At 41.9% G+C, this 15739-nt stretch overlaps 1 protein-coding gene across 1 annotated transcript in view; it reads right to left on the minus strand.

The window, feature by feature from the left end:
* The window catches only part of LOC117499089 (microtubule-associated protein 2-like), a 50201-nt gene extending 34765 nt beyond the window's left edge, over positions 1–15436 (minus strand). The window contains exon 1 of the mRNA XM_034151383.1: positions 15370–15436. The gene's annotated coding sequence lies outside the window, so the exon portion shown is untranslated. The remainder of the gene's footprint in view (positions 1–15369) is intronic.
* Positions 15437–15739: the final 303 nt, after the last annotated feature.

The following is a 15739-nucleotide window of genomic DNA, read 5'->3' on the forward strand; positions in this document are numbered from 1 at the left end:
CGGCTGTGGCTTTGGTGTTTCTGCGCCATCAAACACGAGTGTCATTAAATATGTAATTTCAGCTCTGTTTTAGTGTGCCACCATAAAACTTGAACTGTTGCAGTTTGATGGGAGGGCAGAGAGCAGTTAATGTGAATGAAGATATTGATTAATGCAAACACTCCTTTGAGTGGGTCCCTAGGGAATTAAGTGGGCCCTCAATAAAATGTGTTTGTTTTTTGGACAACTTGTAGTGTTAAATCTCTGTTTGATGGGTGTGTATCTTGAACTTAAACTAAATAAATCTCAAAAATGGATTGAGAAGTTATTCTTAATTTTCATGATAATCAAGAAACTTGACTAAAACAGTTGGAAAAAATTGTCGATAGTAAATTGTATCTTACAGAGTGACATTATTGTTAAGTACTTTGGGACAAATAGGCATGATCATGGCATCACAGCCAATATGTTATAGATTTTTACAATTTAGAACATTGCTAGTATGGTCATTTGGATTGTGATATTGATTATTTCCCCAGTTTTATATAATGTTAACTTAATTAATCTGCGTTTTGGACTGTTTGTTAGAAAGTTGAGTTGAAGAAACCACATTTTGCAGAGAGAAATCGCATAATTCAAAAAACGTCTTAATCAGCAGAATTAATTACACACTTAAGTAATATTGCACTCCATAAAGTATGTGTAAGTGACAGATTAAAATAATAACCTTCTTAATTGATGCAATGGAGGCCAAGATATTCTGTCTTTCAATTCCTAGTGTGAGTAAAAACTCAAAAAATCCTACACTTCCCACAATGCAACTGAAAGTATCAACCATTAGACAACCTGGTGAAGTCTCAAGCCCAAATTCAAAACTAAAGCAACAGATGAAATACTTTTTACGCCAAGCAAACTGAACTTCATTGAGTTAAAAACAATAGAAATAGTACCACATATACACTCATAACATGCTTTTTCTCCTGACTCCTACACATCACCGTAAGCATTACAGTCCATCCCATGTTAATACTTTCACCCAGACATGCCTAGTAATCGCTCGCACTGGCAGACGCATGTTAATGAGGATCAGACCTCTGCAGCATCAGCAGGATCACAAGAGCAATCTCTTTCCAGCATAAGGCTGATGTCTGCTTCTCTTTGCTCGAAATGATGACATCTGCTTGTTTTTCTTTTAGTTCAAACAAAGAGTGAATTAGATTTAAGATGGTGGAAAATCGAATTACTGTACCTAATCCGTGCTGATCTGTTTGTCTGTTTGAAGGCTCTCAGGTTGAGTCAGCCAACATTAATATATACTATTCATATGATTTTATCTGAAAAGGTTAGTTATGATTATTAGATTTCCTTTTATATGAGATCAATTTGATTCACTTTGACCTTAATTATTTCCCCCCCGAGCTTACAATTGACTCAATAACAAAAAGGTTTTCAAGCTGTCAAACTCTTTTACTACTGTTGTTGTTGGATCAAAAGCAGTTGGAGGACTGTGATGTCATAGGTCAAAGGTGAGTTTGTTCAGAGCAGCTCGACCAGATGAACATCTTTATCCCCTGAGAGCCCTCTGGATATAGACACAACAGCGTGACTCACACAAAAGCCCTACACCTTGGTCAAGCCAATGAATCTGCAGAGCATGTCTATCTGATGATGGTTGTAACTGTTCAGTTCAGTTTAGAAAAAAAGATGAACCGTTTGGAATAAAGAAGAACCCTATATTTACCCCTCTCATGCCTTGCCTTTACAATCCATCATTAGAGACAGGGTGACAGAACTATATTATGTATTCATAGTCACACTAGGAAATCCTACTAGATAAACTCAACTCCCTTTATGTGTTGGGAAGAAGCAACAGTTTACTCTACGATACTGACAGAATCCCCCAACAACCCATCCACCCGTCATAATTCAGAGTGTGAGGATTGTGAAGCACTTGAGCGCATAAAAACCTGAGTGGTTTGTGAAAGTGCAGCCTTCCTTGTTTGCAAGAGCAAATACTAGGCTGTTCATTTGCCACGAGTGAGCGTTACATCATTTCAATGACAAGCTTTCAATTCATAAAGTAACTGACGGCAATAACACATGCACATGGGAATCTCTAAAAACCCTTCTCCGGACCACCACTGGATTGAATAGTGAGCGTGATGGATGGAAAGTCATCCTTCCTTTTCTACCACCCAGCAAGATGACCCTCTCTAGGGTGCAGATTGTGTCATTACTCACATTCATATGCATGTATACAATGTGCACACACAGGCCATCTTTAGACTATCAGCATGGGAGTGTGTGTTGCTACTCTGTCTCTGAAATAAGCAGAACACAGGAAATTCCTTAAGTTTGAAATATGCCTCAAAGAGGCCCGTTCCAAACAGAGATTTGAGGATACAAAATAGACAGGAAGTAGAGGAGACTGGTGCCACGAGTGAGGGGGAAGAAGTGGCGAGAACACACTCTACAGTTTTGATAGACTTAAGTAAATTTGCGCCTGTCTCAGGGCGTGTGTATCGTGACGTGTAGACCAACTGCCTGCCGGGTTGTGTGTTTTTGTGTCAACGCTTCAGCTCGCGTGTGCCCGGTTTTATACTAACCACAGGGTGTAGCCGCGGGCTTTGAAGCCGTCTACACACCCTGGGCTGAACTCAAACACAGACTACTGTACGAGAACTCCATGGAAAAATCACACCATGCTCACAGGGAACACAGAACTCTCTATTCCACTAGGAAAACTTCTCTGGGTAGAAAAAGCAGAAAAACAGGGGGGTTCTGCGTAGGGCTGCAGCCAGCAAATATTTTAATTTCCTTAATAGATTAGTAATTTAGTGGATAAAATGTGAGAACATGTAGGATTACTTAAGAAAACGTTAAAACGTGCTGATTCTCAGGCAAGTAAAATAGCGTCCCTATTGACAATTTCTAACCAAATGTTTGACCTTAAATTCCACTACTAAGTCTACTTTAATTGCTAAACTGAACTCAAATTGGCATGCTCCAGCCCCTTTCAGCTCCTGCAGTATCTCTCCCCCCCCCCCCTACAGTTTTGTAAAGCTCTGCAGAAGAACTCTAGCCCCGGGTGCTTATTTTCTCATTTGGAAGCTGTCTTGCTCTTGGGTTTGGATTGTATTATCCTTGTCTTTACCTGGCGGGCTGTCTAAATGCAGCAAAGCAAACAAATAATTCATCAAGTGGAATAGTGCCTCCAAAGTTCAGAGACGATGCGCTCACGCCTACAGAGTGCACAGAAACAGCGAGCCAAATTAAAATGAGAATAAAATAATGGATTCAAAGTGATACAATTGTAATAATTGAATGCCATTGTAGCTTTCTCTTGGTGTTTGAGTTGAGCGTTTCTCACATACTTTTTCAGTAGACAGGGGAGGTTAACAAGGAAAGGTAAACGGCTGTAATTTGTAAGAGGGATGTCCATGTTTCTAAGCCATTTCCTGTTGATGGGAGTTCAGAGCCTTGGCGTCCATCTGCTCTAAATTAGCACCTACACAGGGAGCACTGAGATCTGGGCAGCAGTGGTGAGACACTGGGGTTCAGAGCCATGAAGCTCCAGCACAAAGAAAGCTAGCTTAATGAAAAAAGTCCTACAGTAGAGGATGACAAGTAGATACTGGATGAGGAAGTGAGCTCTGTGACAAGATGGACGTTTTGAAAAGCAAAATAAAACAGTACTATATGCAATTTGTTAGGTTTACGTCAGGAGAATAAGCAAAAAATGCCTTTCTGCCTGAACAAAAACAGTTTTAATCTCCCTCAATTATCATCCTGACTCTATTGTGTCAAGATGGTGGCGTATGTAACAAAATAAATAATTTATTCATGAAAAATCATGCAAAACTTTAGTGGATCCTAATGTATCTGATGTGGAATTAATCTGTGTATTCCCTAGTTCAAGAAAAATCTAACTTTTAGACAGTTTTTAAGCAGCGACTAAGGCCAAAATGTGGCCGGAAACACACTAGGTATACTCTCGTTTTTAGCCAAGCATATTCCTGGAAATGCCTTTAACTACTTTAGCAGTTGTTCAATACAATTCCGAGTTGTGAAATCTCAACAACAATGAGAGGTATTTGAGCAAACAGTCATACATTAGCACAACAATTATTTGGCTCAAAACATTTTTGATCTCCCAACAGGTCTTTAATTACAAATAATCCCATCCACGATCAATAGAATTTCAATGATTCACAATTCCATCTCTTTGAAACACCAGTACACATGACGCAGGACTAATCCCGAGGCTATTGGTTAATCCAATGATGTTTCAGTCCAGATGTTGGATTGTTTCTCCAGATAAAAAAGTGTGAGAATCAGCAGATAAACCCAGTGGTGCTCAGGCTTGGAGGAAAGACGACACACGTGTCACTGAGGAGCGGAAGTTTCTGGAAGTCATCAGAGACGGACAGGGAAGGGGGGGGGGGGGCAGCTGCACATGACTTTAACTGCAGGAGGAGGATGTCACAAATCACATGCACACAAGGCCACATATTCAAATAGACTGTAAGCATTAAAGTAACGTAAATGCATAAAAAATACAATTGGGGCCCGTGTAAACACGTGAAAAGACGTCTACAAAAACCCACATCTTTGGCTTGCAGGTCAGGCAAACACGCCGCTTGATCATGCCCAAGTGTAAACACCAATAAACAAGAAACAAAGGCGTCGTGACTTGGAGTCAACAGCTGTCGAGTCTTATGGGGCAACTCTGTCATTCCGGCAAGGCATGGGAAACCGCGCTGTCAGTAAAGCATCCAAAACAAGCAAGCGGAGAACTTTTCCCCTCCTCCTCCTCCTCCTCCCAAACCACCCAAAAAAGAATGAGTCATGGTAGGAGGCTCAGAAACAGAGATGATTTTTGGCTGCTGTGAACGGGGAAAAACTCAGAACACCCGGTGAGAAATGAAGAACGATGTGTTATGTTTTGACATATGTTTTCAAATTGAAAACAACTTTCAACTGCTTCAAAAGGAACATAAGCATAGCTACAAATCATACTTTTCAGCGGAGCTACAGTAAAACACACATTTTTGTTCCACCATTCTATTGACTACCATTCATTTCTGCACTTTACAACCTTGACTTTAAACGGCTGATTAAAACTATTTTTTTCCAAATTATTTTTGTTTATGACATCTAGGTAGATAACGTGCTGTTGCTAATGAGGAAATAATGTAAATCTGTATTACTCTGATACATTCATTTTGTCCTATTTGTATCAAAGTAGATACAACTCTGGTATGGCCCTTTAAAAAAGGAACTACCACAAAGCAGGCGAGGAATAAAAAGCATCAAGCGCCAAAGAGGCCGTTCTGTTTGGCAGTTGATTGATCATGTAGTAGACACACAACATAAGTATTCAATCAACTCCAACAAACTACCTTTTAAACTGCGTTTTAATAGCAAACACAATCCCTCCGTGTCTTCCCTCCGTCCACAGGAAGCATCACGGCAGCGCTTTCACCTTGAGGTACTCTAAGTGCAGGCTATTAGTGTAAGTGATACAGCCATATTGTGGTTAGAGAGAGAGAAGCGAGCTTGGAGAGGGAGGCAATAAGATGAGAAGGGCCCGTATGTGGGAGGCCGGGTGAGAGAATCTCTCGCCAGCGTCCATTAACAAAAGAGGCAGGAGTGAAGAATGAAGCTGGAGTTATTAAAGAGCAGAGCATCCCAGCTATAATGCGCTGACATGGGGGTTGGTGATAATGACTGCATGCACTTGAGGGACTCAAGGGTGAGGTCATTCTTCATTAACTTACTCGACATTTACATTCTTGGAGCCAACTGCACTTCAGTATGTCTCCAAGATTATTTCTAGGGTATCTGTTAAGTCTTATTAGCCATTATGTGCCATAGAAAACAGTGAATTTGTCACGTTGGTTGGCTAAAAGTAATCCAAAAATGATTAGAAGTATTGCTTAAAGCATGATTGGAACTTTCCGTTGCTTCTTATTTCTATGTTGCATTGAAATCCAAATGGTGTCGTTAATGGTTTAATCCATTTTTACTGCACAGTTGGCGACGCTGTGTGGGCTACAGGTTTCTGTTGTGTTCTCTTATTGCTGCGGTGATAATACTTTGTTTCCATGACATTGGGATGAGTCACTATGGCTACGGCTCCGTGCGGAGACAAAGTTAAATTAAAGAGGAAGACCCCATGACTGCGATGGCGGAGATTTATTGGCAGAGAGGGGAAGTAGTGGGAGGTCACGCTTGAACATATTTAAAAGCAGTCATATTATTTATTATCTAGAATGTCTGAATGGCATATTCGAAAAACAATCTCAAAAATGAGAAATAAAGTCAGTTAATAGGAGGACAGAGTAGAAAATACAAAATAATATTGGGGGCTTCTTTTACCTCCACTGTATAACATTTACAAAACTTTGGGAGCAATTTATCTTTTGCCTTTGACTTCCTGTCCTGAGTCATTTGTTATCCGTGCTGGGTGGAAGTGATGACACAGCGAGAGCGAGTGCAGGTAAGTTCCTCTGAAAGCGACACCTAGCATCATCAGCAGTCAGGAAGCCACCATCACCAGCTCCGCAGCAGAGTGACATCGTCTGCAATGCAACTGACACACTGTCACTTTTGCTTTCCACACACACACACACAGGCAGGAATTCACACACCAAAACAGAGCCACATGCAGACAGAATGATGCAGTGCAGGCTGAAGCAGACAGAGCTTTGTGTTTTCATTACTCAGATTGTGGATGCAGATTAAAGAGTCTGAAGCTCCGTCCCTTTGTGGTTTGGATCACAACTGGTTCACATGTCTGTTGACGGGAATGCCGCCCCTCGCAGGAAATACTTGGGCTCGAGAACATACGAGCTACTGATGATAAAACGCATTCCAGGTCTCCCCGTTTGGAGCTATGCTGAATTAGTGAGATAAAGGCTGCTGGGAGTGGGACACTTTATTTTCCTGTTGAGTTTTCATCTGATCTGCTATGGGAAAAAGACACACAAGTGGTGTGTGAACTCCGGGGACATTTGTCACAGTTATTATCACGGCAGTATGGTGTTCCTCAGAGCTATTTGCACTTGTTTCATTATTTCTTCTGGCTCAAGTGGAGGTTTTATCACATTACATCTTCTCAGAGAGATTAGGGTACTAAATATTTCTCGAATTTATATCGTAGTTAATTGAAAACTTCACATCCCTAATCTCTGTTTATGCAATAAGAAAAACAGCATTGATTTTATCTTCCTGACAATCTGTTTTAGTTTATAATCCAATTAACTTCAAAAAGGTTTTATTTGCTTTAGAGGTTTTGAACTACAACATCAACAACTACTTGAGCGGAGGATACAAGCATGAAGAGGAACTTCCACAAGTGTATACCAAAATAAACAATTATATTATGTCATACAGGAGCTGCAAATCCAAGCACAATCCCACACACAACCGGTTTACGTGCAACCACTCCGCCTGAGCAGTGTTCCCACTCAGAACAGTGGGAGCTAAACTCCAACAACTCTAGAGCTTCATGTCTGCTCCATTTGATTAGCTATAAGAAAAGTTTGTAACAACCTACAACACTGCACTGGGGGTGATAAACTCATCTGTACGGAAGCTTCCGTGTGAGGGGTGATGCAGAAAAAAGGGGTCTATTAAGCTAAGGACCATTGCCCCTGGATAAAGGAGTTAGATGCTTTCTTAGCCTTCTCTATAGTTGACCCATGCATGGAGGGGGTGAAAAGGGCTAACAGGGGTGGGGGGGGTGCAGTGTGCCTGGATTAGGGTGTAGAGGTGGCAATGAGCCTGGCAAGCCCTCAGGGCACAAGGAGCTCAGGGATTTTTCTCCCTACCCTGTAGCGAGCATGGACAGGGGGGCTCACGTAGACCCTCCCCCTGAGGTACAAAGCAGATGGCGGGGGATTAGCATCTGAATGTCGACATGTAGATACACAGAGGGGGTCCCTCTCCTCCTGCTTCCCCACAGGAGCTATAATAGGTGAGCTGAGGAAAAGACAGCTCGGGAGGGACTAAATCAATAATTGGCGTCCAATGGCGCGCAGACAAAAGAAGTGGGAAAAGCTGGTGGCTTTAGACATAAGGGATTTCTCAGCAGAAATGGCAAATTACTCAGATATGAGTTTTCTCAAAAGCTACACTTAATGTGAAGGAGGAAATATGCCAGCCCAGGAGATAGCAATCATGCTTCTGTAGACAGCGGAGATTACATCAGGACATGTACGGAGTGGCGCAGCTTTGATATTTTGGACTTTGAAAAAGATATGCTGGTATCAACAATGAGTTGACTTCTCTAAGAAACATGTGAGGCGTTTTAGTTACTGAGGTAAAACGCAGAGGACAGTTTTGCTTTTCCTAAGAGGCAAAGAAACCAAACCAATGTTACTGTACAGTCTATAAAACCCATAAAAAAACTAAAAATAAGAGTTTATAGGAAACTGGGGCTATGTGCCAGGATATACTGTAGGGCATGACTTAGAAAATAAAGACCATGCATTAGGGAATATACACATTTTATTGCTATTTCCATTAGAAAGTGTTCATTATCTAAGGAGTACTTTGCCTGAATGACCGTAAACAAACGCTTTAGTATTGTGTCAGGATGCCAAGTCGCTGATTTTACAGAAAGTTGAGCTAGAGTTTTTCAGTTTGTCACCAGCTATTGTCAGCAATAAAAGAGAGATTTTCCTTCCCAAGAGGCCATTCACAAACATCTGTTGATGCTCCAAATAAAGGCTCCTTTTTATGCCATGATTTATGCTCTCTGATTTAACGAGGTGACCCGAGGCAAGTCTTCCCCCTAGACAGCCTAAACAACACGTACAACAAAGAATAGCAATGGAAGAAAACAACAGAAAAATGCAGTTTTCTAGTCTCCTGCCTGTATCCTCTTACTACAGAGTGAGATAGAGGGTCTCTACACACTGGTGCTCAAAAGGGTCATTCCTTTGAGGGGCTGGTTTCCATGGCAGGGGTTGCCGTGGTGAGGGGGGCCCTTGATGGTCCCAATGGGGGTAGTAGGCACAGTCAACACTTGAAAACAACACAGACAGTTCAGATAACTTGTGAATGGAAACCCCACTGCAGAGAAGTATGAGGGTTGAAGACACATTATTTTATGTTTATCCAGAATTACCGCCGCCAAGGATAGCATGTTTTTGGCTGGGTTTGTCTGTCTGTTAGCAGGATTACTAACAAAAATACTCTCCTGAATTTCAGGAAAATGTGTGGAAGGGTGAAACATGGGCCAAAAAACACTGCATTACTGTTTGGACCAGATCCTGTGTTAAATTGTGATAGCTAAATACGTCTATGTCATGTCGGAATAATTAGACAAATCTGAGTTTCTGTCTGGGAAAGTGCATGAGAATCCCCTTCTATTTGGAAGGACAACTTGTAAAAAGCTATCATCTTGTTTTCCAAAGCACTGAGAAATGAAATAGAACACATCTTCTAGCGCCTATACAACATTACAATTAAGGAATGAGTAATCAATCAATTGCAGGATAAAAAAGTGGGACAACACAACTCTGCAAAGCCGAATAGGGTGCCCTGAGTTGATTGGTACATACAGTATGCCCAAGATTACATCCTTGATGTCTTTTCATTTTCTTCTAAATGTTACATATCTAAGACAGGATGTTGGATTTGCTGGTAAGTCCCTCTTCAGACGGATTCAGTAAAAACCCTTCCTGGAAGCTGGCCAGGAGGTCCACTACACACACTCAGCTGCTGTGTTCCTGCAGTCCAGTTCAAAACAGACCGACATGAACGTGATGGGCCATCAATGTCCATCTGTTTCTACGTTTCACACTGGCTTTACAGAGCTGCTGTGTGAGAAGTTCCTATGAATCAGGGGGGGGTTTCCATTCATCCAAAATACGGCCCTGACAAGCAGATGCACACAGGAACAGGGATGGATCTTAAGTAAAAGACATGTTCTGGTTTTGTTTAGGAATCCCCAAGCCATGAATCCCTGGAGACTTATTTCCATAGCAGTGGATTCCTTTATGCATCAGCTGAAAAACACACTCGCATTAAAGAAACCCGAGTCTGTATGTTCTAACAATACTTGGACTTCAACAATGAGGCTCATTGATTCCTCCACTAGACTTCACTCTATGTGTTAGCCTACAGCCGCTGCCAGTGCGCTGTTTGCAAAAGGATGGGGAGAACACAATCTAGCCGTTTAGCTTGAACATCTGGAAGTCATACAGGCTCGGCGCTACATAGCTTAGCCGCTACGCTAGGCTAACAGGAGGTCGCTGGCCCATTTAGGACGACGCTGAGGCTCATTAGTGGTTTCCTCCCATCGTTGGTCTGAAAAACCAGACCAATGGAACTGGTGTACACTGCTGCTTTAAGAACATCACTTTGGATACTATACAGTCTTAACATATTCTTTACAAATAGATTTTTCCAACATCTTTGACACTCAATAATATTGTAGCCACCTGCAGTTTTAAGAGCTTTTCTGACCACAAGAAACACATTGTTTGTTGTCTCTCAATAAACTGATTTAATTGAAATGTCCTTCATACTTCACTGCAATGCCAATAAAACACTGTAAGGCTTTTGTGCTGTTTACTTTAAAACAGACGCAGCTGGCTGCATATAGAAACACACACAGCCATTATATTATCCAGAATATGTCATCAGCCCAGTTGCCTGCATTCTCGGGTGCCAATTAGGGGTGTGAAACCACAAACAGCAATTTAGAGCTGGACTATACAGTATGTCATAATCCTGCTAAGACAGAGACGCATGAACTTCCTGTAATAGCTATGTGTGAACATTCAGCACTTTTATTCTTGGAATGTGCTTTTGGGCACCACACAAACTGATCTAAATAAAGAAAGCTTTCTACAGGACTCAAATAAGTTTGAGGCACATGGATCAAAATGCCACAGATTTGCTGAACTCAAGCCAAGTAAACCTGCAAACTGTGGTAGGCGGTTTTGCTTTCTTTGTATCTCAGAAATAAACTTTTTTCCTACTCACTCCCTTCTACAGACCTCATGGATTAGCTAACATGGTTACAACACAACTTCGAAAACTGAGAGTGGCAGAGAATATTATAGATGCCAATATCTGAGGGGGTTTGCCACTGAGTGCAAGAATGCCCTGAATGAGTGTCCTCTCTGTCGAGGGGCATGGTCCGTGAGGGATGAAATGTGACACTGGCTGTCAGAGTTTGTTTGGGAGACTGGGTGCTATTCAGACAAAGAGATTGTCCTGTACCGAGGAGGTCACAGGATCGATCTTAGCGCCTGACAAACGGTGTTTATCAAACTCAATAAACCCAGCAACCTGTTACCTAGAAAATGAACTTAAATGAGGACACACAGGTCTGCATTTTCACAGCTGTTTCAACAACATCTGGACCACAGATTGTGCAAATAACACAAATAGTTATGCCAACTTTGCCACTGCCTAACAGCTTTCCATGCTCGTGAGTAAATGTCCATCTGTCCTCTGTTTTTCCAGCATATTGGTTTGCACTGATGTCTGTTTAGGAGACACATTTTTTGCAAATATTTTCTGAGCAAGACATTGACACCTGGCTTGTTCAGTCCTTGTAAAATACCTTGGAGATTGGAAACTGGATAAGAAACAGGAAAGCCTCCATTATTTAGTTCCAATTCCTTTCTTTACTACCCCAGTTTTATTTCTCTATGCCCAACAAAAGGCACTAAAGTGGGCCAGGAAGCAGTGTATGTGTGTGGGGATACTCCACATGCAGGTCAGTGGGACGTTTGGTTCCTCTGAAGAACGTGAATAAGATTAGGTCCCTCTCACAGTCGAGACTTAATCGTGTTTTAAATCACAGTTCTGTCAGCTCCAATTAGTCACCTTGCCTTCAAGTGGAGCAGAAGAGGACACATCCTGAGACCCCAAACACCTGTGACTATAGCACTGCACCTCACACATAAAAGAGATTCAAAATCACCACTTGTGTAGCTCATCATGGAACGCATTAAACCAAATGCTCTCATTCACAAACAAGAAGAACTACGACCATCAACCAGCAATCAAATCCAATAAACTGATCTTTACTCCAAACATTGTTCCTACACAATTCCTTAAAGAGCAACTTGCAGGTTTTTTTTTTTTACTACATTATGCTTAACCTTGCTTGAAAATTACAATTAAAAAAGTTAATGCAGTATTTCATATGTTTTACGAGACATAAGGGCAGGAATTCAGAGGGGAAAGGAGCCGATTTGAGCTCTGCTACTAAAAACTGTTTTTTTTAAACGTCATACGTCAAACGCGTCATATTAGGTCACATGGGGCAGCAACTTTCTCGGACTCCTTCTCTGCCCAATCCGCGGTAGTAGTTGGTAGTTGGTTTGAGCGGTTGTGATTTAGTGAGCTGGTATTTTTTCAGTAATTTTACATTGCATTTCACCATTTTTAATCATGGTGAGCTATTGTTTGTGCAGGTTGCACAAACTCCAGCCTGTCAGGACATCAAGTCCACAGTTTCCCTAACAGGAAAAGGACCGGAGCTAGCTTTCGTTCCTGGGTGCGTTGTGCGAGGTGCATCCACCCCCATGCAGCACATACTCTCTCCAGAGGCCATGGGCTGGCATTTCCCACACAAGCTAGCACCTATCAAACAAAACGTTTATCAGGAAACCGTATTACATCTCCCTCCCCCCCTTCGCTCCTCTCTCTCTCCCCTCCGGTACACAGCACCGTAAGACGTAGTGTGGAGTTGCATTAGGTAACGCGAGATACGGCTGATACTTACGCATTAGTTTCTGTTATGGATCAGTATCAACAGTCCTGCCAGTAACGCTACTATATTATCATTACTACTTTAGTTATAGCCTGATATATGATATCTAACTTTACAATGTTGTGATGTGACCGACGTTAGCTAACATGAACTGTAGCTAACGCCGGTCACTCACCAAGACAGCTGCCCTGTTCTCCACTGATTCTCCTCACACCACAGCTCCATTTCTCTCCGATGGCCGTTATTTCTTCTAATCCTTGGCTGCTCCTGGTCTCTTGGATGCCTAGCAGGCTCATAATTATAAGGTTGTGGTCCGTCATATGCATACGAATATACATTTTCAACCTCTTCTGTGTCAAAACTAGCATTGTGAACCATGTTTATTAATACGTTAGACCGGCCGCTCTCCCTGATGTGACGTCACACGCGGGTGGTCTTTTTTTATGCGGAAGTAAAAATATCTTACAAAAATGACGCCAGATGTCACTGTAGTGTATATTTATGTATCTTTTTTTGAAAATCTAGTGAATACATCATTTTCCTCCACATTTATTCACTGGGGTCTCTAACCTGCAAGTTGCTCTTTAAAGGAAGCACAAGCCAACATGGCATGTCTTAATTTCAGTAGAGCGCAAAGTGGGTCTGTGGTTTCAGGATTTTGACGGCACACGTAACCAGAATTGACGTTGGGAAATATACTTAACGTTCCTATGCGGTGCAAGAAAGAGTATCGGGTTTCCCAGTGGTTGGGAAAAAAAAGAGAAGTGGCTAAATGTATGGCTCACATAATTCACAGAAGTACACCAGAACTGAATTTGAGATTTAAATAGGGGGTACTCTTGTAGCATACGCACGTAAACACACAGATATAAACCCAACCTGTTGTTTCATGATTAAGGTATTTTCAATTAATCCACCAGTGATTAGACACAGCCCAATCTGGCCTGGTAGAGGAAACAGAAGTAGGTGAAACCTGAAAGACAGCTCGACTGTAATGCACTTTGTCAACCTCCATTTGGCCCGAGCCAAGAAACACATAATCTAGGTTTAAATGGGCAAGGATTAATTACATGTGTTGTCGTATGTCGTTCTTTCTGCCCATGTTCAATGAGATGTGGTTAATTGAGACCAACATCCTACCAAGATTTACCCTAAATCAATAATCAATAGAAGCCTCCATCACACACTAAAGGGAATGTGATGTATAACTCCATAAGGAAAATGCATTGGGAAAACGGTATATATGCATTTTAAAGATTGTCTTTGGTTATTGCTGCAAGGCCGGCCCACTAAGTGGTCATTTTGGTCTTAGATTTCATTGGTCGATAAGAATTGTTTTGGGCTTTTTTCGTGATGTATGACTTGTTTAAAATAAACCTATGGTCACATCTCTGGTTATCACAATATTAAAAGTGAAGCTGTAGATTTAATGAAATAATTGATTGTTAACTTATGCCTTTTTTAAACCAGAGCTTCAAGTTTCTAAACCTCAAACCAAGACGAAAGCTCTCTGAATGCAGGCATGAGCTGCAAACACACCTGTTTTCAAGAAAAATACGCCAACACTTACATTTTTTAATCTAATTTGATGTAAATCCAAACTGACCCCATCATGAACCAAGTGGTAGAACTCAAAATCCAACATCTACAGCTTTCATTATATTCCATGCCTGGGGTCTTTTGAGACAGCAATAGGAATGTGCTTATACAAAATCTGGAGCGCAGTTTCATGCGAACGTTAATTCCTTTTCATAAAAGGAATGTTTTTACATGCAGGGAAATCTACAGCTTCTCCTCTGCATGTGGAGGCTGAGGTGACACTGAAAGGAGGCCGTTTTGGAGCAAATCCATGCTTAATGGAAGTGTGGACATCTATAGATCATTATCTATGGCTGAATATTGGTAATGAAAGGAACCATGAGGAAAGGACCTCCATTATAGCCAGCAGATGGAGAATTAGGGTTTGTGATAAGGTGGCTCGGAATAATTGCTATCAATTTAATCGAATTCAACACAGGAAGGTTTTAAAATGCATGTTTGAATATACATCCAATGCAAGTCATGCCACCTTTTTGCTGATGCAAGCTGGTAAGGACTGCAAGGGCAACCCTAGCAGGAGAGATGCCAACTGCAAGCTGGGCTACTCCCATGTACAGTATATCCACAAAACATAAGCCAAATATATATAAGGATGCTGGGGAAATTATCTCCCCCCCTACATGTTAAACCGACTGTCTCTCCTCACAGGTTGGTACTGCAGTGGAAAACCGGGGGGCTGCACGGGTTTCAGCACCATCAGGCGTGGACCAGAACAAAAGGCGCAGCCGGGTGCTGCAGCGGAGAGAGGCGAGCCGGTACGCAGCGACACACACCGCAAATAAACTGATTTCAACACATTTCTTATACGTGAATACAACCGGCACATTCCTCCAAAAGTATTGACCAGAAAGCACATAGGTAACAAACACCTTGTCTAGCATTGATTCACACATTGCTGTGCATCACACCATGACGCGCAGCTAAGGATTGGTGCCACATTGATTAGACACTTTCAAAGTAACCTCATAAAAACAACTCCGAATTCATTTACCAATTATAAAGCCGTTTTTGTCAATAAATGATAAACAAAGAGCTGTATCTCTTACCTGCAGGTTCAGGCTGCTCAGCGGCACTAATACACTTGTGTGTGCGCAGAGCTGTGGTGACAATGAGCCGGGCCCTCTGACCCCTCCCCTCGCACGTTAAGCTATACCGTAAATGCAGCAGTATGGGCGCACGGGGTTTTGTGGCTGCAACATGCATGACAAGCACTCTCTCAATGTGATTTAAGTACATTTATGCAACATGTTTGAAACAACAAAGGCATGCACAGAGTTGGTCATTAAACAGCCTACATGTGAAATGCTGATTCATCATTAAGAGGCTTCTCTGTGATGGGCAGAAAGGGATGTCCGCAGTGGAAGATCAGTGCAGAGCTGAAGGCACTGGGGTGTGGCTGTTGCTGAGGAAACATGG

The sequence above is a fragment of the Trematomus bernacchii genome, unplaced genomic scaffold (genome assembly GCF_902827165.1).
Source record: "Trematomus bernacchii unplaced genomic scaffold, fTreBer1.1, whole genome shotgun sequence".
Taxonomy (NCBI): domain Eukaryota; kingdom Metazoa; phylum Chordata; class Actinopteri; order Perciformes; family Nototheniidae; genus Trematomus; species Trematomus bernacchii.